The sequence below is a fragment of the Canis aureus genome, chromosome 17 (assembly GCF_053574225.1).
Source record: "Canis aureus isolate CA01 chromosome 17, VMU_Caureus_v.1.0, whole genome shotgun sequence".
NCBI classification, from domain to species: Eukaryota; Metazoa; Chordata; class Mammalia; order Carnivora; family Canidae; genus Canis; species Canis aureus.
In genome coordinates, this window is record NC_135627.1 from 30,920,050 (window position 1) to 30,937,454 (window position 17,405).

General features: G+C 40.9%; 1 long non-coding RNA gene across 17 annotated transcripts in view; it reads left to right on the forward strand.

Annotated features, from left to right (window-relative positions):
* The window catches only part of LOC144287888 (uncharacterized), a 186,826-nt gene that overhangs the window by 26,781 nt on the left and 142,640 nt on the right, over window positions 1–17,405 (forward strand). For 10 of the 17 annotated variants that reach the window (XR_013355693.1, XR_013355694.1, XR_013355690.1 and 7 more), the window contains exons 5-6: window positions 2,458–2,625; window positions 8,966–9,111. This is a non-coding gene — a long non-coding RNA (uncharacterized LOC144287888). Of the gene's footprint in view, window positions 1–2,457; window positions 2,626–8,965; window positions 9,112–9,592; window positions 10,776–10,827; window positions 13,833–17,405 lie in introns of those variants that run through there. The other 7 variants (XR_013355689.1, XR_013355688.1, XR_013355686.1 and 4 more) reach the window with 2 other exon arrangements.

Below are 17,405 nucleotides of genomic sequence, written 5' to 3' on the forward strand. Positions count from 1 at the left end.
CTCTCTCTCTCTCTCTTTTTAGATTTTATATATTTGATAGAGAGAGTACAAGCAGGAGGAGCAGCAGAGGGAGAGGGAGAAGCAAACTCCCCACTGAGCAGGGACCCTGACAGGGGGATCAATCCCAGGACCCTGGGATCATGACCTGAGCTGAAGGCAGATGCTTAACCAAGTGAGCCACCCAGGGCCCCCTAGAGGTTCTTTTAGAAAGTCTGGGATGAGGTCCAAGAGGTAGCATTTCTGACAGTTTCCCAGGTGGTGTCTGTGGTACTGGTGCCATAACCACACTCTGAAAACCACTGCCTTACAGCCATGTTGCTGCAGTGTGGTGTGGTCTATAGATCAGCATCAGCTGGGAGGCTTGATAGAAATGCAGAATTCCAAGCCACAGCCCAGAGCTATCCAATCAGAATCTGTGTTCAACAAATTTCTCAAAATGGAATTCATGTGTACCTTTACGCATGAGAAGTATTAGTTTAGATCATATATTTTGATCCAATTAGGGCTTTTAATATCAAACAAAGATACATCTTAGTGAATAACAGATTCCAAAGTAGTCAGTACATTATACTATAATCTGGCCACAAAGGAGACCAAATAAGAATTTATGGGTGATTTAGGGCAAATCTATCACAACTCACTCCAAATGACTCAGCATTATGTCCTTCTAACAGAGAGAAGGTAATGTCTTCAAATTGATAGCTATTTAAAAGATTGTTGATACTCATGTACTCAATGCAGCCTAATGCCAGAGGAGAAAAATGAGCTTTATAAACTTCTCTTTCAGTAAAACAATGGATGATATAACATACACAGTCAATTTAAAGGTTATTTAGAGTTTGAATACTTTGAAAATCAGTCAGAAATAAAAACTGTTAGTTCTGGGTCACTGATGGTAAGAGATGGAAAAAAGAAAATGCTATTTTTACAGTTACTCTTATATTTTGAAAAAAAAAAAAAAAAAGGTAGACAAGATAGAGTACATCAAGTTTGCTTTCTAAAAAGTAGGAAGAGGGGCAGCCTGGGTGGCTCAGCGGTTTAGCGCCACCTTCAGTCCAGGGCATGATCCTGGAGACCTGGGTCAAGTCCCATGTTGGGCTCCCTGTATGAAGTCAGCTTCTCCCTCTGCCCGTGTCTCTGCCTCTCTCTATCTCTCGCTCTGGTCTCTCATAAATAAATAAATAAAATCTTTTTTAAAAAGTAGGAAGAAAAAAATTATCGAGATTATTATAATTTTCCCTAAGTCTTGATGAAGATTTTTGGGTATCGAAAGTCAAAGATGAATGATCAGATAAGTGTCCAAACACAGTAAGAGAAAATAATTTGGATCTGTCAATAAATTTTGACAAGCTGTGTGAGAATAATCAAGCCATAACAGCAAAGCTGCTACTTCAAACCAAAGATCTGCAAAATGGAAGCATTTAGTAAATGCTTCTGAAATTTAAAATCTAAATGCTACAAAAGCCTGAAAATTAACAATCAAAATAGCTATCCTTTTTGAGTGTTTATTTGTTTTAAAGATTTTATTTATTTATTCATGAGAGACACACAGAGAGAGGCAGAGACATAGGTAGAGGGAGAAGCAGGCACCCTGTAAGAAGACTGTGTAGGACTCCATCCCAGGACCCCGGGATCACAACCTGAGCCAAAGGCAGATACTCAACCACTGAGCCATGCAGGTGCCCTTTTGAGTGTTATGATGTGCTAGGAACCAAGCTAAGAGTGTTATTTGTGATCTTCACAGTCTCACTAATCCTTGCCCAAACCTTATGGTCCCATGGTTGCTTGTGTTTTGCAGATGAGGAAACCAAAACTCAAGGAGTACAAAGTCTGAATGCATCTTTATATACCTATGCTGTAATTATAGACATTCTCTGCGAGAACCTCTTGAAATAATTACTAACTTATTTTGCCTGAATGTTACTGGTAGGATAAAGAGGAAAACATGCACATATTTAGTTAATTTGCCCTTTATTAGGATGAAGAATGCTTTCTGTGACCAATTGTCTTAATTTGTCTAGTACTGAGTGAGATATTTCATTGCTAAACCCAGGAAAGTCCCAGGCAAGCTGGGATGTTGATTACTCTTTCGGAAATTCAGGGAAGTGCAGTCCTGGAGCTAAGGCTTTTGTAAGCAGTGGGCTCCAGCTTTTCTCTAGTTTTAGTTAACAAGTACTTAAAAAAAAAAAGGGACCAAAAGCACTGAAGTGCCATAAATTCTATTCTTTTTTTTTAAAATTCTATTCTTTTTTTAAAAAAATTTTATTTTATTTATTCATGAGAGACAGAGAGAGGCACAGATCTAGACAGAAGGAGAAGCAGGCTCCCGGTGGGGACTGTGATGCTCAACCACTGAGCCACCCAGGTGCCCCTTAAACTCTTTTCTTAATGGATTAACAAAGGCTGAACCTGCTGTCACTAGAATTAACTTTTTTTGTCTTGCTTTTTTTCCCTCAGCAATGGTGATGGATTTGTGGGAGATGGTGGGCCAGACAAGAATCACAGTGTGGAGTCATGGACCTGGATTCTGTGATTTGCCCCAACTACAGGAACACAGTGAGGTAATCTGCTTTGAACGACCGTGGATGTGTTCCAAAGGCTTTGTCCCCTTTGCCATTTTAACAGGTAAGTGAAAAGACCAACCTTCCTTGGCGTACACAAGCAACACCCCCCAACATTTTGTAATTTGAGGTTGTGAACTCATCTTTAGTGAGGGTTATGTGGTTTGGAGTGGTAGGGTTGGAGCCAATGGCCAAAGAAGAATTCTTGAGATGTTGCTGGTGCAAAAAGGTGGTTTTATTTAAGCACAGCGACAGGACCAGTGGGCAGAACAAGCTGCCCTCAAAGAGCTGCCCTCGGGTTGTGAGGACTGGCTGATAATATACTTTGGAGTTGGGGGATGTAAAGACAAAGGGAAGTTTCCAAAAGGACTTTCCTTGCTAAAGAAGACTCACAGGACCTCGGAGGTCTAGGTGTTGTCAAGCTAAGGTTGTTTTCCTCTCCAACTAAACCTTAGCATTAAGACAGTAGGATTTCCTGGAGGGATGTTATACTCTGCCTGCCTCAGTGATCTGTCAGTGGGCCACAGGTTGGAAGGACATTTCATTTTGGCTACATTTCCTTCTGCCTTTGTTCCCCACATCGAGGTTTTGTCTGTGGATCTCCACAGTGGCCTGAGTTGAGGGTGCAAACCTTCCTTACCCAGAGCAGGTTTTACTTCCTTCTGCTGTGAGTCTCTGTGTTTCTTGGTCTTGGGGTAGGAGTGGGGAGCATTTCTTTTTTTTTTTTTTTTGAAGATTTATTTATTTATTCATGAGAGAGAGAAAGAAAGAGAGGCAGAGACTCAGGCAGAGGGAGAAGTAGGCTCCATGCCTGGAGCCCAACGCAGGACTCAATCCCGGGACTCCAGGATGGCGCCCGGGCCAAAGGCAGGCGCCAAACCCCTGAGCCACCCAGGGATCCCCAGTGGGGAGCATTTCTTATGCTAATTTCTGGCTTGGTAGATGAGGATACTGCAGGTAGTATAAAGTTGAATTGTTGGTCCACCAAAGGACAGACCTATGATTGTTAATTTGTGAGGGGGATACTTTCCTGGACCTACTCAGAGTTCACAGGGAGCTAGGCAGGCATTCTTGTTGACTCCCTAAACTGGTGGATAGTTTTTCTGGTGTATCTAGGGCTCTCAGATGAAATACAGGTCTCCCAGTTATATTTGAATTGCAGATAAACAACAAATAATTTTCTAGTATAAGTATGTCCCAAATTCTATACTGGACATACCTATATTAAAAATTGATTTGCTGTTCATTGTCACTAGAATTAACTTTTTTTTTGTTGCTTTTTTTCCCTCAGCAATGGTGATGGATTTGAGGGAGATGGTGGGCCAGTATTACTGATTTAACTAGATGTCCTATGTTATTATTTGCAAAATATGGCAACCCTAGGCATATCTTTTACTTAGGCTGTGGTCCTTTGGGGAATCAAGCTTTATTTGGGGCCTCAGCTGTAAACTCAACTTGCCTGAGGTCTCCTGCTTCCATGAAGACTTTAAAATCTCAACCCTGAGGGGCACCTGGGTGGCTCGGTCAGTTAAGCACTGGACTCTTGACTTCTGCTTACGTCATGTTCTCAGGGTCGTGAGGGGTTCTGTTCTGGGAGTGGAGCCTACTTAAGATCATCTCTGCCTCTCCCTCTGTGCAACCCCCCCCACCACATGTGCACATGCACGCACAAGCCCCCCCCCCCCAAATAAAATAAAATAAAATAAAATAAAATAAAATAAGATAAAATAAAATATAAAAAAAATAAAATATAATATAAATAAAATAATAAAATAAAATAAAATAAAATAAAATAAAATAAAATAAAATAAAATAAAATAAAATAAAATTTCAACCCTGAGGTCATAGGCTAGCATCAGACTGGAAAGCCCCATAAACCACAATTGACACATTCTTGGCTTTCTGGCTTCCTGTTTTAGTTTTCAGTTTTATTTTTATTTTTGGCCAGTGGAGTTTCCTTATTTTCTTCTAAGCTCTGTCATGTCTTTAAGAGAATGTTTGTTATATTTTGTCCAGGATTTTCAGGTGTTTAGAAGTAAAAGGGTTTCAGATTATCTGGGCTGTCCTATTATAGAATATGTTAACTCTGCCACCAACTCTGTAAAAGTCAACTAATAACGAAGGACAGTTGGAAGAAAGCAGGCAGGGATGAGACCTCCTCCTACCCTAACCCTGCCCCCAAGAGGAAATCACCCTTAAAAAAAGGATTTTACACCACCCTGGAAGGAGCTCTCTACCCTTTCCCACGTGATAGATAGATGACAAAAACTGATTGGATGCAGGGAGAGTTAATCAGATGAAAACAGCCCACCAACAAGCCCATTAAAACCCCTAGGTCTAGGAACGCCTGGGTGGCTCAGCGGTTGAGCATCTGCCTTCAGTCCAGGGTGTGATCTAGGGTCAAGTCCTCCATCTGGCTCCCTGCATGGAGCCTGCTTCTCTCTCTGCCTATGTCTCTGCTTCTCTCTTTCTGTGTCTCTCATGAATAAATAAATTAAATCTTTGAAAAAAAAAAAAAAACCTAGATCTAAACACCAAATTGGCCACCCTCTCAGGTCCCCTCTCATCCTCATTTTGAGAGCTTTGTACTATCACTTAGTAACTATGGCCAATAGACTTTGCTTTGCTCCCCACCATTTGTCATCTAGTCTACCTCTTAGTTCCTCCAAGCAGCGTCAGCATGAGGAATGGGCACTCAAGGAAAAGGAATCCTGTAACACTGAGGCCTCTCACACTATATTGGTGTTGAGAGAAGTTAGTATGCAGGTCTCTAGACTTTCTGACCTATTCGTAGGAGGGAGATGTTATGCGTGGTGAAGTATATTTGACTTAAATATAACCAAGTCAATGGTATCGTGAGATAATTTGAACTCCGGCTATTATAAAACAAACAAGTTTTGGATGTACCAAAGGCTAATGATACGTGGGAAGGAATAATTAAAAAGCACCTCACTAATTGAAGAAACTGTAATTCGTTAATTCTAGATGACTTAATTCCTACGGTAGTGTTACAGATGCTGTTACCCATCACTAAATTCCCTTAGTATAGGAATGCTTCCTGGGAAGGCTACACATCCCCTCTTGGCCATAGGACAGGGGTTTGGCTCACTTAGGGGGAGTGCCAGAAAGTGATTTGGGGCCACTTTTATCTCTTTTCTCTTTGTCATGATAATCTTCCAGTGGATTAGAAGCAGGGAACACCTACTGCTGATTTCTATGGATATGTAGAAAAAAAAATCCTTTCTTCTTTTAACCCACTGGGTCTTCAGGCTCTTTGTGAAGCACAGTTGGCCTATCTTGGCTGATCCAGTTACCACAGACCCTCAGGTATGTTGCTGGGTACTGAAGATACAGTGAATGGAGTAAATGGAGTCTTTCCCTTCATGGAATTTGGGTTCTGATCTAGGGCACAGAGATGAACCAAATAGAAAAATTAACATAGAAATAAAACTGAGATAAAAGTTTTGAAGGAAACAAATTTTGGGCCAAATTAAAATGCATTTCTTTAAGTGGTGATACCCCGCCTATTTCTAGAAAAACCAGAGGGTATTTACAAAATCAAACACAATGCACAATTTAGACCAGAGGTACATTAATATAACAGAGGAACCAATGTGACAGGGCCAATGAGATAAATCAATTAGGGCAGTAGGGCACAATACTTTCTATTTCTCCAGAGCTGGGACACAAAAGGAAATATTTGAGTAATATGATTCTTACTGCTTGATAGCAGGACACAGGCCAACTCTTTGAGGAACTGAAATTTTTCCTGCCCTGAATCAAGAAGCAGTTTATTAACTGGGTCTTCCATGAGGCATATTTCACAACTTAGTGGGCGTAACTCTAATTTTGCAAAAGTCACAGGGACATTGTCTAAGTGGATGTTCCTTGTATATATACCATCTATAAAAACTGAAGAGCAGAAAAGTCTTGATTAAGGGAAGCCACTTGTGCAAGGAACTTACATAATATGAGCCAGTTTGGTTACTTAGTGCCGTCCTGCCCACTGGAAGCTGGGGAGTGCTCTTGGAGGGACAGCATTACCTGACCCTTGGGCCCTAGATATCAGAGGCCTCCTGGGATCCTTTGGGAAGGGCTGTTTTTAAACTGGTTTATGGTTGGGTTTTTCAAGCTGGACCTTAAATTATGCTATGTGGTGGCAGAAGAACCCATCTCTTCATTTTAGAGGCCAGGAGGAGGCAAAATTGCCTACATGTTGTCGACAGTCAGGAGCCTGATTTCTTTCTCTTGTTACCCATCAGTCACACAGAGTCCTGTGGGAGGGGTCAGTATTTTCCTCAAAAAAGAGCATTACATTTCCTCAGGTACCTTAATAGGTTAGTTAAAATATCAGAATTTAGCATCATAAAGTATACAGAGTATTATCTGGGTCTGAAAAATGTAAGGGCTTTTGTTTTAGCCAAACAAGAACCTGCTGGGCCTGCTAGGCCAGAGGTGGAGCATTAATTGGAGGGATAGTAAACACTTGAGTCTAAATCAGTGCTGATTGTAGGAGAAAAGGCCTGCCACAGTCAAGGTCATTTCATCTTCCTCCTTGGAACACTGACTAGACTGTGGGCCAAGGTGACACCCTAGACACAAGCACAGGACATTTGTCAGAGCCTCGTATGATTTCTATAGCAGGTGCACATCTTCACCCATGAACATGGGTCTGAGAACTGTATCTTTTGTGGAATTTCTAGAACCAAATATATTTAATGTATTTTTTTGTTGTTGAATCTCCATCCTGCTGAGTGGCAGAAGCTAAATCTCAGCCCCAGGATCTCCTCCTCCCCCACCATCTTGCATCCTGCAGGGAGTAGGAGAATATTTCTGTTGTCTCAGTGCATCAGCTAGGGGAACATCAGGTATCAGGTATTAGGGCCAGGTTGTCATTGTGCATCTGAGCTGGCTTTGGCAGAGATATCCTTGATCCCTCTGGGCTCAGGTCTCTGGTCCACCTAAGCGAAGGGATCTGCTGTACAACATTTGTGCCTGTCACTAACAAAAACAGTATTATGCACTTAAACATTGGTTAAGAGAGTAGATCTCATGTGAAGTAAGTATTCTTAACACACACATACACACACACATACACAACAGGATGCAATGAAACTTTCGGAGGTGATGGATACTTCTATTACCTCAGTTGTGATGGTTTCATGTGTATAGTCCTATGTCCAAACTCATCAAATTATATGTGTAAAATATGTGCAGGTTTTTGCATATCAGCTCTACCTCGATAAAGCTGTTTAAAAAAAGAATATAATATGTGACAGGTCTAAATGCTTTTTAATATTAACTTATTTCACCATCAGAATAACCCAGTGAGATGGGTACCACCAGTCTGCCTATTTTATAGATGAGAGAACCAAGACACACAGAGTAACAGGTAATACTCCATTTCACCCAACTAGTAAGTGCTGGAGTAGTCTGACTTCAAAACCTAAGCCCTTAATCCCAGCTGTGTGGCTCTCCTGGTCTCCAGGCTGCTCCTCTTCCTTAGCCACTCCATTTTACCTGGTGCTCCTGGGACGTCTACCTAGGCTTTCTTTTTCTTATGCTGAATGCTCTCACCAGGGGTCTCTTTTTAGGTCACAGGGTCCCCAGCCAGCAGCAGAGGCAGATGACTTCCAGACCAGTCTCCTGGGTTCATTATGCTTCCCACAGCCTCAGGCTCAAACTTTCAGCTCTCTTAGCCTAGCTCTATCTGGATGTCCCTAGGCACCTACTGCTCTGTATGAAAAAGACTAAATGCATCATTGTCTTTCCCCATGATGAGACTTCTGTGTCCCTCGTGTCTCACTTGAAGCCTGTTCACGCTGGGACACTAGGAGCCATCTCTTCCCTCATCCTCTGGTATATCTAATCACCATGTTTGGGGAATTTCATTGTCCCCTAAACTATTGCTTTGCTAGGGGCCTTTAGCATTTCTTACTGTGGCCTCAGAAAAGGACTCCTAAGTGGACTGCTTCCAACCTAGTTCTCTGGCATCTTCCTTTAAACCACAAAAGTGTTTTCTCTAAAACACAGTCTTTGTTACGTGTTTGTGTAAGTTCTTCAAGGGCTTCCCATCATTTATATAAGTGTTTCTTAAAAAATGCAGTTATTGGGCACCTGGATGGCTCATTGGTTGAGTGTGCCTTTGGCTCAGGCCTTGAACCCAGGGTCCAGGGATCGAATCCCTCTGCCTATGTCTCTGCCTCTCTTTCTGTGTCTCTCATGAATAAATAAATAAAATATTTAAAAAAATGTGGTTCTTGGGCAAATGCATCAGCACCACCTGAACATTTGTTAAAATGGAGGATTTCTGGCCCTTGCCCAGACCTATTAAATTAGCACCTCTCGAGGTTTTTTTTTTTTTTTTTTTTTTTAATGTCTTTACTTTTTATTTTTTTTGACAGAGAAGAAGAGAGAGCCCAGGGAGGAGGGGCAGAGGGAGAGAGAGAATCCTAAGCAGATGCCAGGCTCAGCACAGCAGCCCACATACCACCTCCAGCTGAAATCAAGAGCCTGCTACTCTACCTACTGTGCCACCAGGCGCCCCAGGGTATGTGTACTCTAATGATGCTACCAGGTTGATTCTAATATGCTGCCTGAATGAGATCTAAGTATCCTAAAAGGATGGGAATGTTCTGATTCCTACTCCTGTCTCCAGGCTTATCTCTTGTTAATCTCTCTGAGTTCCCCCAAACATCTAACTGCTTTTAGGTTCTCCCCAACCCCAGAACGCATAACTCACTTGCCTTTCCTCTGTCGCCACTGCCCAGAGTGCCTTCTCCTTTCTTAGTGATGTTCACTGCTCCTTGCGTTGCCCTCCTAGGTGTCCTGTCCTCTAGTTATGCATCACCACCCTTTCCCCTCCCCAGGCTCATCACCTGCAGCTCCCCTGTGCTTCCCTAATGCTCCCCTAGTACATCCTCACCCATCCTTAGGGTATCATCCTGGTGTCACATCCCCACCTCCCCTTGTAGCTTGCCCGCATCATGATAGCAGACCCCACCACACACCACACATCTTTTTGTTTCCAGGACTGGACACAGTATTTGATCCACAGCAGATGATCAACAAATATTTGTTGAAGAAATACATGAGTGACTAGAAGGCATTACTGCCATGCAACAGAGGGCATTGACAGTTGAGATATCACTGAATCACTACAGATTCTGCTTGGAGGCATCAAGGAGGTGTCACAGGGGAGGGGACATTTCATTAAGGCCTTATGAGAAAAGAATGAGTAGTGTTCCAGGTGGAGTAAAGAGGAAAGGGCATTGTTGGCAGAGGAAAACTTCAGGAAGACTTGGGCAGCTAGTTGTGGCTGCACAGGGTGGGGTGGCCGACGGGGAGGTGTAGTCGGAGGGGGGGCAGTGCCGGGAGGGGAGGGCAGTGGGCAGCAGCGGATGAGCCCAATGAGCTGGATCAGCCCAAGACAGCTCCAGCTCACAGCTAGACCAGGGGGCAGTGTCAACAGTGCCTCCTTAAGGAAGGCTCTGTGTGGCCAGAGGACCCCAACTGAGAAACCCTGGGGAGACAGTGCCACCTACTGTGCCAAATTGGTTCCCCAGGCCTTTGCAGGGGAAAAAGCTAAGTCTCTCATCATCTAGTCAACACAATGGGAGTTTTAAATAGATATCTCTCATAGAATTAGAAGATCCCCACATGTGACATGGAACACATTCAACAAATAATGGACATTATTCTAACTTGTGATATTTTCTTGCCATCAAGCATGTACCAAAAGGTCCTATATTTTACTATTTTATGGAATGTATCTTACTTGCTTATATGATTTCCCCTTTATCCTTCTTGATATTTTCATCCTAAAGTTATATAAGTATCTGAGGCTTCATTGCTGCTGCTCCTTTTAAAAACCTCCATTCACCGTTGAGATTTTTATTTCAATATAACAGCGACATAACAAGAATTATACCACAATTATTGGTAAAGTTAATTGGAACTTAGCTCTCAGTATTTCTTGTTTTTGTGTGTGTGTGTGTGTGTGTGTTTTAAAGATTGTATTTATTTACTTGAGAGAGAGAGTGAGAGGGAACATGAGCAGGGGGAGAAGCAGATAGAGAGGCAGACTCTCCACTCATTAGGGAGCCTAATGTGGGGCTCCATCCCAGGATCTGGGATCCTGACCTGAGCTGAAGGCAGACCCTTAACCAACTGAGCCACCCAGGTGCCCCAGTATTTCTTGTAATCCCCAGAAGTGTTATAGTCTGTATAGCCACCCAGGTGTCCCAGTATTTCTTGTAATCCCCAGAAGTGTTATAGTCTGTATAGTATCTGGCACAGTTCTGAGTGCCTAGTGAGTGCTCAATAAACTGTAGTGTGTAGAAGGAGAGCTGTGCTTTCAATTAATTGGATCTTGTGATCCACAGATGTTGGACAGTGCTACTTCGATTAAAGGCTGCTTCTTCCACAATTTCAGAGTTAAGTCCTCAAGACTATTCTGGTTGGAAGAACAGGCAACTGTGCAATTTATTTCACTGTCCAAGCCTTTCCACAGAATCAAAAGCCATGGTGGCTCAGAGAAACTCCAGGTGGAGGCACTGGCTCCTCTACGCTCAGACTCCAAAATTTACAAGGAGTCTGAAACCAAGACTTTCAGTCTCATACCAAGTCAGGTTGAAACTGCTCTAAAGCCAACCACTTGATCACTTTATTTTTGTATTCCTGCTGCTTTTCCACACAGAGGTGGGTCACATGCTTAACTCAAATTCAGGAAAACTCCCATCAGTTAGCAGTTGAGGAGCATCCCACACTTTGGGGAAGTGTTGTCATGGGAGCCAGAGAGAATCATTTTGAGAAATCCTGGAAGGAATGGGAAGGCTCTGAGGTAGAGCCACTAGACTTCCTCTCCTCTACTTTGACTGGCTTGCTTTTTCTCTGCTGGGCTCAACATGGACTATGTATCTCTTGGCCCAGAGGATTTGGAGGTGGGTCAATGGAAAAAAAGAACCAGAACCCAGCAAAGGAGAGGGGGTGTTCCTGTGAGGTTTCCTGGCAGCTTCTCCAGTACCCCCCACCCCCATGCTTCCTACCTCTGTGAGGAAAGGTTAGGAGGTTTGGTGTGAACATACATATCTTATCCTCACTGTTATAAATGTTAACTCCAGAATGCACCCTGCTTTATTCTTTTTCCATTTGCATTTGACTTAACTATGTGTATTTAGCACATTGGAGATTGATGCTTAATTTTAAAATTGGCTGTATTATCATTTAATAACATTTATTCAATGTATATTATTTACATTACATTATTAAATTATTATTTAACACATGACATTCATTAAATATTTAGTAAATAAAAATATTACTGATAATAACATATATTAAAAATTATTTAATAAATAGCAAATATTAATATGAATTTAAAATATAAAAATGACTTAATTTTGAAATGCATAATCTGTGTCCACACGTTGAGCCTGTCCTTGTCATGACCAGTGTCCATGGATCTTTCTTTCCTATAAATGTCTGAGCAGAGAGTTACGGCTGCTAGGGCCAACCACAGTCTAGTTGGCATGAGCAATTTCTCTTCCAGCCCTCTCCCCAGGGGCATTTGGGGAAACCAAATGTCAGAATTACATAAAATCACAAACCAATACTATCACTCACATCCCTCTGCCTTCTTTTGTAAGTATCTCGGTGGTGCTTACTTTGAAATGGGTGAACTTCCGCAGACCGGAAATAGAAGGGAGCTATGACTTGCCTGGACAGAAAGAGCTGATGATAATTTGATGTCCTTTGTTATCTAGGGAGGTATGATAATGCATTGAATTAACATTTCAGTATTGGATTTTTGAGGCAGTGTGTTTTGCTCTACTGGCAACTCACTATCTGTTGTGAATGAGGTTCCAGGATACAGTTCCAAACTGTGTAATTCTGAGAAAAGAATTTCCAGGATGGGGTTTTTGTGTGCCCTTCTTGTCCCTGGTTAACATAGCCTGCTTATTATAAAGAAGCTGAGAACTTGTCATTCAAATGGACAAGTGGAATAGATGGAGCACTTGCACATTGATAAATGGTTGAGACTGAATGCTTCCAAACTAATGTTGACCACAGGGGTGGGGTGGAGGGGACATCAAGTTCTTTAAACCAGAGCAATCTTCCTGTCCATTAAAAATAATTGGAAGTTTATTTACCACTTTCAAGAAATTTTTTCAGTTTCTCTTTCTAACTCATCTAATTTATCTTTGATTCACACCTAGTAAAGCTTACCTGTGTGGGGGACCTGGTACACTCATGGCTAGATTATTCAGGTCAAAACCACAGCCTGATGTTGATACCAGGTTGGGGCACCTGAGAGCTGAGACTAGGGTAAGGTTCTTTCTCTTTTCAGCTCAGAAGGACAGGAAGTTGAGATATCTCCATCTCAAAACTGGGTTCAGCAAAGCATGCTATTTTAGTTCTGTAGTTACTTATTATACTTATTTATTTTGTAGAAAGATAGATCAAGGTCATTGAGCTCCATAGATAGGTCAGGTATAAAGAAATGGAAAGAAAAAAACAATTATATCTGCATCATTGTGTGTCATAGTAATGCATGACATTATAATAATAATATGGTTAATAAAAATTAAACAAAATTTAATAAAACTAAAACATTTGCAAAAATTAGGCACCTATTAAATTGACCAGTGATGTGATGTTTCATTTTCTGAATTTGTTCTTTAGTTTAGAAATAACTAACAATTAAAAAAGAAGAGGCACTCAGCTGGCTCAGTGGGTGAAGTGTGCAGCTTCGTCTCAGGTCCGTGAATTTGAGCCCCACGGTGGGTGTAGAGCCTACTTGAAACAAAAAAGAAAAAATATTTTAACTTTAAATCACTACCATGAAGTGAAATATTTTATGCATAAGTTAAAATTTGCAGTCACCAAACAAAAATAGTACACCTGAAGTACACCTCACAGTTTGCACTGTTTTGTGCTATTTCAAAATTAACCACAAAAAACAACTCTAGGCAGTTACACAGAATGAAAGAATTGAAGTAATTCCATTTCTGTTTCTTTTCTGTACTATCATAGTTTACTTGGAATCTGCTGTTTCAATGCAGGTATGTGTGGTTCCACTGGAGCTAGAGACACAAACTGCTTGGAGCAGGGTGGGAGGGAAGTTGGAAGATTCTAAAGCATATGAACTATTCTTGAAATGGATTTCTCATGTGGGAGGAGGTAATAGAGGAGTTCTTTGAATTAATTTCCAAGTAAAATACTGTGTTATTAGAGGATAAGTAATAAAACTGTGCTAATTTGAAATTTCCACATATATGATTATTTTTTAAAGATTTTATTTATCTATTTATTGGAAAGAGAGAGAACTCTGGTGCCTGTGTGCAAGCAAAAACTCGTGAGCTGGGGGAAGGTGGGGGGCAGAGGGAGAGGGAGAAGCAGACTCCCTACTGAGCAGGGAGCCCAATGTAGGGCTCCATCCCAGGATTCTGGGATCGTGACCTGAGCTGAAGGCAGCCACTTAACTGACTAAGCCACCCAGGTATTTTTAAAATTGTATTTTTAAAATTTTGTATTTTTAAAAATTGTATTTGTATTTTTACACTTGTATTTTTAAAATTCAACCATAATCACACCAATTATTTAGAATTTAGACCACTAATAAAATGTTTTTCAGGAAGGAATATTCTATCACTGGATTGTTTAGAATAGCTAAACAATCAGCTGGTGTGGATGGTGACAATAAAAACCAGACTGACTTTAAGTTCATTTTATTGCTTTCTGATAACTCCTTTACAGTTAGTACACTTCTTATTGTCAGCACCTGAGGCTAAAGAGATTGAAGTGAACATGTGGCACTTCTAAAAAGTCTGCTTATAGGCAATCAACTCAGGAGGAATACTCTTTCTTGCTCTCTTCCTTTCCTCATCTCTGCAGTGTGTTAGGTTTGGACTTGATAGGTAGAGCCCTAGCACCTTCTTTCATCTGAGGGGAACTTGAGGATGGAAGCTAGTGATTGGGTAGGGCAGAAAAATTGGGGACCCAGGTCCCTGATTGTCTGGACAATACTAAGGTAGCTCCTGATGAGTCATGCCTTATAGAATCCCCTCTCATTGAATTAGGATAAAACCCATGATGTGCTTCTTCTGATCAATGGAATATGGCAAAGGAGATGGGATATCATTCCCATGATTACATTTCATTATATGGCAAGGGTGACAGAATTTTGTAGATGTAATTAAGGTCCCTAATCAGTTGACCTTGAGTTCATCAGAAGGGAGATTATTCTGGGTAGACTTCCCCTAATCAGATGAATCTCTAAAAGAGGGCCTCTGCCTTCCCTGAATTCAGAGACTCCAAGCAGCAGAGACTCTTTTTCTCTGTTGCTGACCTTGAGAAAAGTAATGCTCCAGGAATTTTATAGCCACAAAGTAATGAATTCTGCCAACAATTCAATTCTGAGGGAGCTTGGGAGTGAGTTTCCTTTCTCATCTCCCAGTGAAGATGCAACCCAGCCGACACCTTGATTTCAGCCTTATGAGGCCTCCCAGCTAAGCCAAAGCCAGAATCTTCACTCACAGAAACTGTGAGATAATAAAAATTTGTTTAAAGCTGTTACATTAGTGCTAATTTGTTATGTAGTATAGAACACTAATACATTGATGTCCATGTTGTCACTATAACAGCTCAAGAATGCCTAGCTGACCTCCAGAGTTCTTTCATGTGAGCAAGAATTAAATTTCTCACTTCTTTAAACCATTATAATTTAAGATTTTCATCTGTAGGCAGCTGACCCTAACCTTAACTGATTCATGGAGTAATGAGGAAGGGTTTATAGAAGATGAGTCATTTGTGGTTGATCTTAAAAGTGGATACAATTTCAGAAGGTGGAAACTGGGGTGTCTAGAGGTAGAAAATAATTTTCATGTAGCAGAGTGAATAAGGATAAAAAGAAGGTGTTTTGAAGAAATAAAGAATAATTTGGTTTCACTAGATTGAATGAGATGAGGCTAGAAAGGTAGATTAGAGCCAAATCACAAAGCCAGAAGAGCTTGGAGATAATTTTTCAAGCCATGGAGAGCATTGGAGATTTTCTGACCAGGGTGGTAGCATGAGCAGAACTATGCCTTATTTTAGAAATGCAGGATGAGTCAGTTCTCTTTAGGTTGCAGAAACATATCTCAAAGTAGATTTTGTCTCAAAGAGATTTATGGGAAGAGAAACTGGGGAAGAGAAACAGGAACTTAGAACAGGAGCTAGGGACCTCTGCAACCAGAACAAGACTCATGCCTTAAAGGCTATTTGTCTTGATATTTGACATCATTCTCTGCTGCAAGAAGCTTCTTGTGACTGGAGCACTGCCCCTTACAGTTGCCCACCTAGGGGACAGAGGGACTTCCCTTCCAGCTCTGGTTGAAGATATCTCTGCTGGAAGCTGCACTTTGAATGGACAACCTTGGAATAATCCCAAAGGCAAAGGGGCAGGATATGATGATTGGCCTGTGTGTGTGTGTGTGTGTGTGTGTGTGTGTGTGTATGTGTGTGGTACCTGCTACTAGAAAAATGAGCCTGAGAATCAAAACAAAATGGTTATGTAAGTGCAATTTGAATTTCACAATTCTCTTTTCCTATCAGGGTCTCAAGGACAAATGATATACTCATGATTATACTCTACCAGGGGAGTAAAATTTGAGTTGAATTTATATTTAATTTATTTAGGTATAAAGGTATTCACAAATGATTATTTATAATTTTACCAATGATTTCTCCATACCTCACTCAATGACAACCAATGTCAACCAACGAATTAAAATTAATTTTCATTAGAAAAGTTTTTAATGCTCAATTATTAATTTATTGCATGTCCAAAGGGGATAACATACTGTGTTATGCTTATCCATCACTGAAAGGAAAGAGAATTTCAGAATAGATATTTAAATGTACTTGCAGGGCATCTGGGTGGCTCAGTCAGTTGAGTGTCTGACTATTCGGCTCAGGTCATAATCTCAGGCCCTTTGTTGGGCTGCACAATCAGTGAGGCGTCTGCTTGAGGATTCTCTCCCTCTGCCCCTCTCTTACTTTCCCTCTCAAATAAGGAAATAAATCTTTATTTTTTTAAAAGGATTTTATTTATTTATTTGAGAGAGAGAGAGAGAGCAAGTGAGCACATGCATACACACAGAGGGAGAAGGAGAAGCAGACTCCCTACTGAGCAGGGAGCCCAATGTGGGGCTCAATTCTAGGACCTCAGGATCATGACCTGAGCTGAAATCAAGAATTGGATGCTTAACTGACTGAGCTACCCAGGCACTCCAAGAAAGAAATCTTTTTTAAAAATGTACTTTTAGTTTCTTTGAATAATCTCAGTTATATACTTACTCATTGCTTAAGAAAGCAATATTCTTTTGCTCAAATGTACTAGTAGATAATCGTTAAATAAAATCTGAAGTCATCTAAAAAATGCACTATTTTAATTTGCACCTTTTTTCTAACTTCCTTTAAGGTACCTGTAATATGTTTGGAAAGTTTAAGATCTTTTCTTTCTTTTTTTTTTTTTTCTTTCTTTCTTCCTTTTTTTTTTTTTTTTTTAAAGTAAGCTTCATGCCCAGTGTGGGACTTGAACTCATGGCCCTGAGATTAAGACCTGACCTAAGATCAAGAGCCTGACATGTAACTGACTGAGCAACCCAGGCACCCCTAGGGTCTTTTTTCTAAATTCTTGGATATATTGATCATACTTAGGTTTTATCTGGAAATATTCAAGCATATAAGGTAGACTCAAATATTTAATTGATATGATGATAAACATCCATCTGAGGAATCAAAGCGGCCAGCATTTAAAATGCCTGAAATACAAAATGCATTTTCCAAAATGTGGCTGAACAA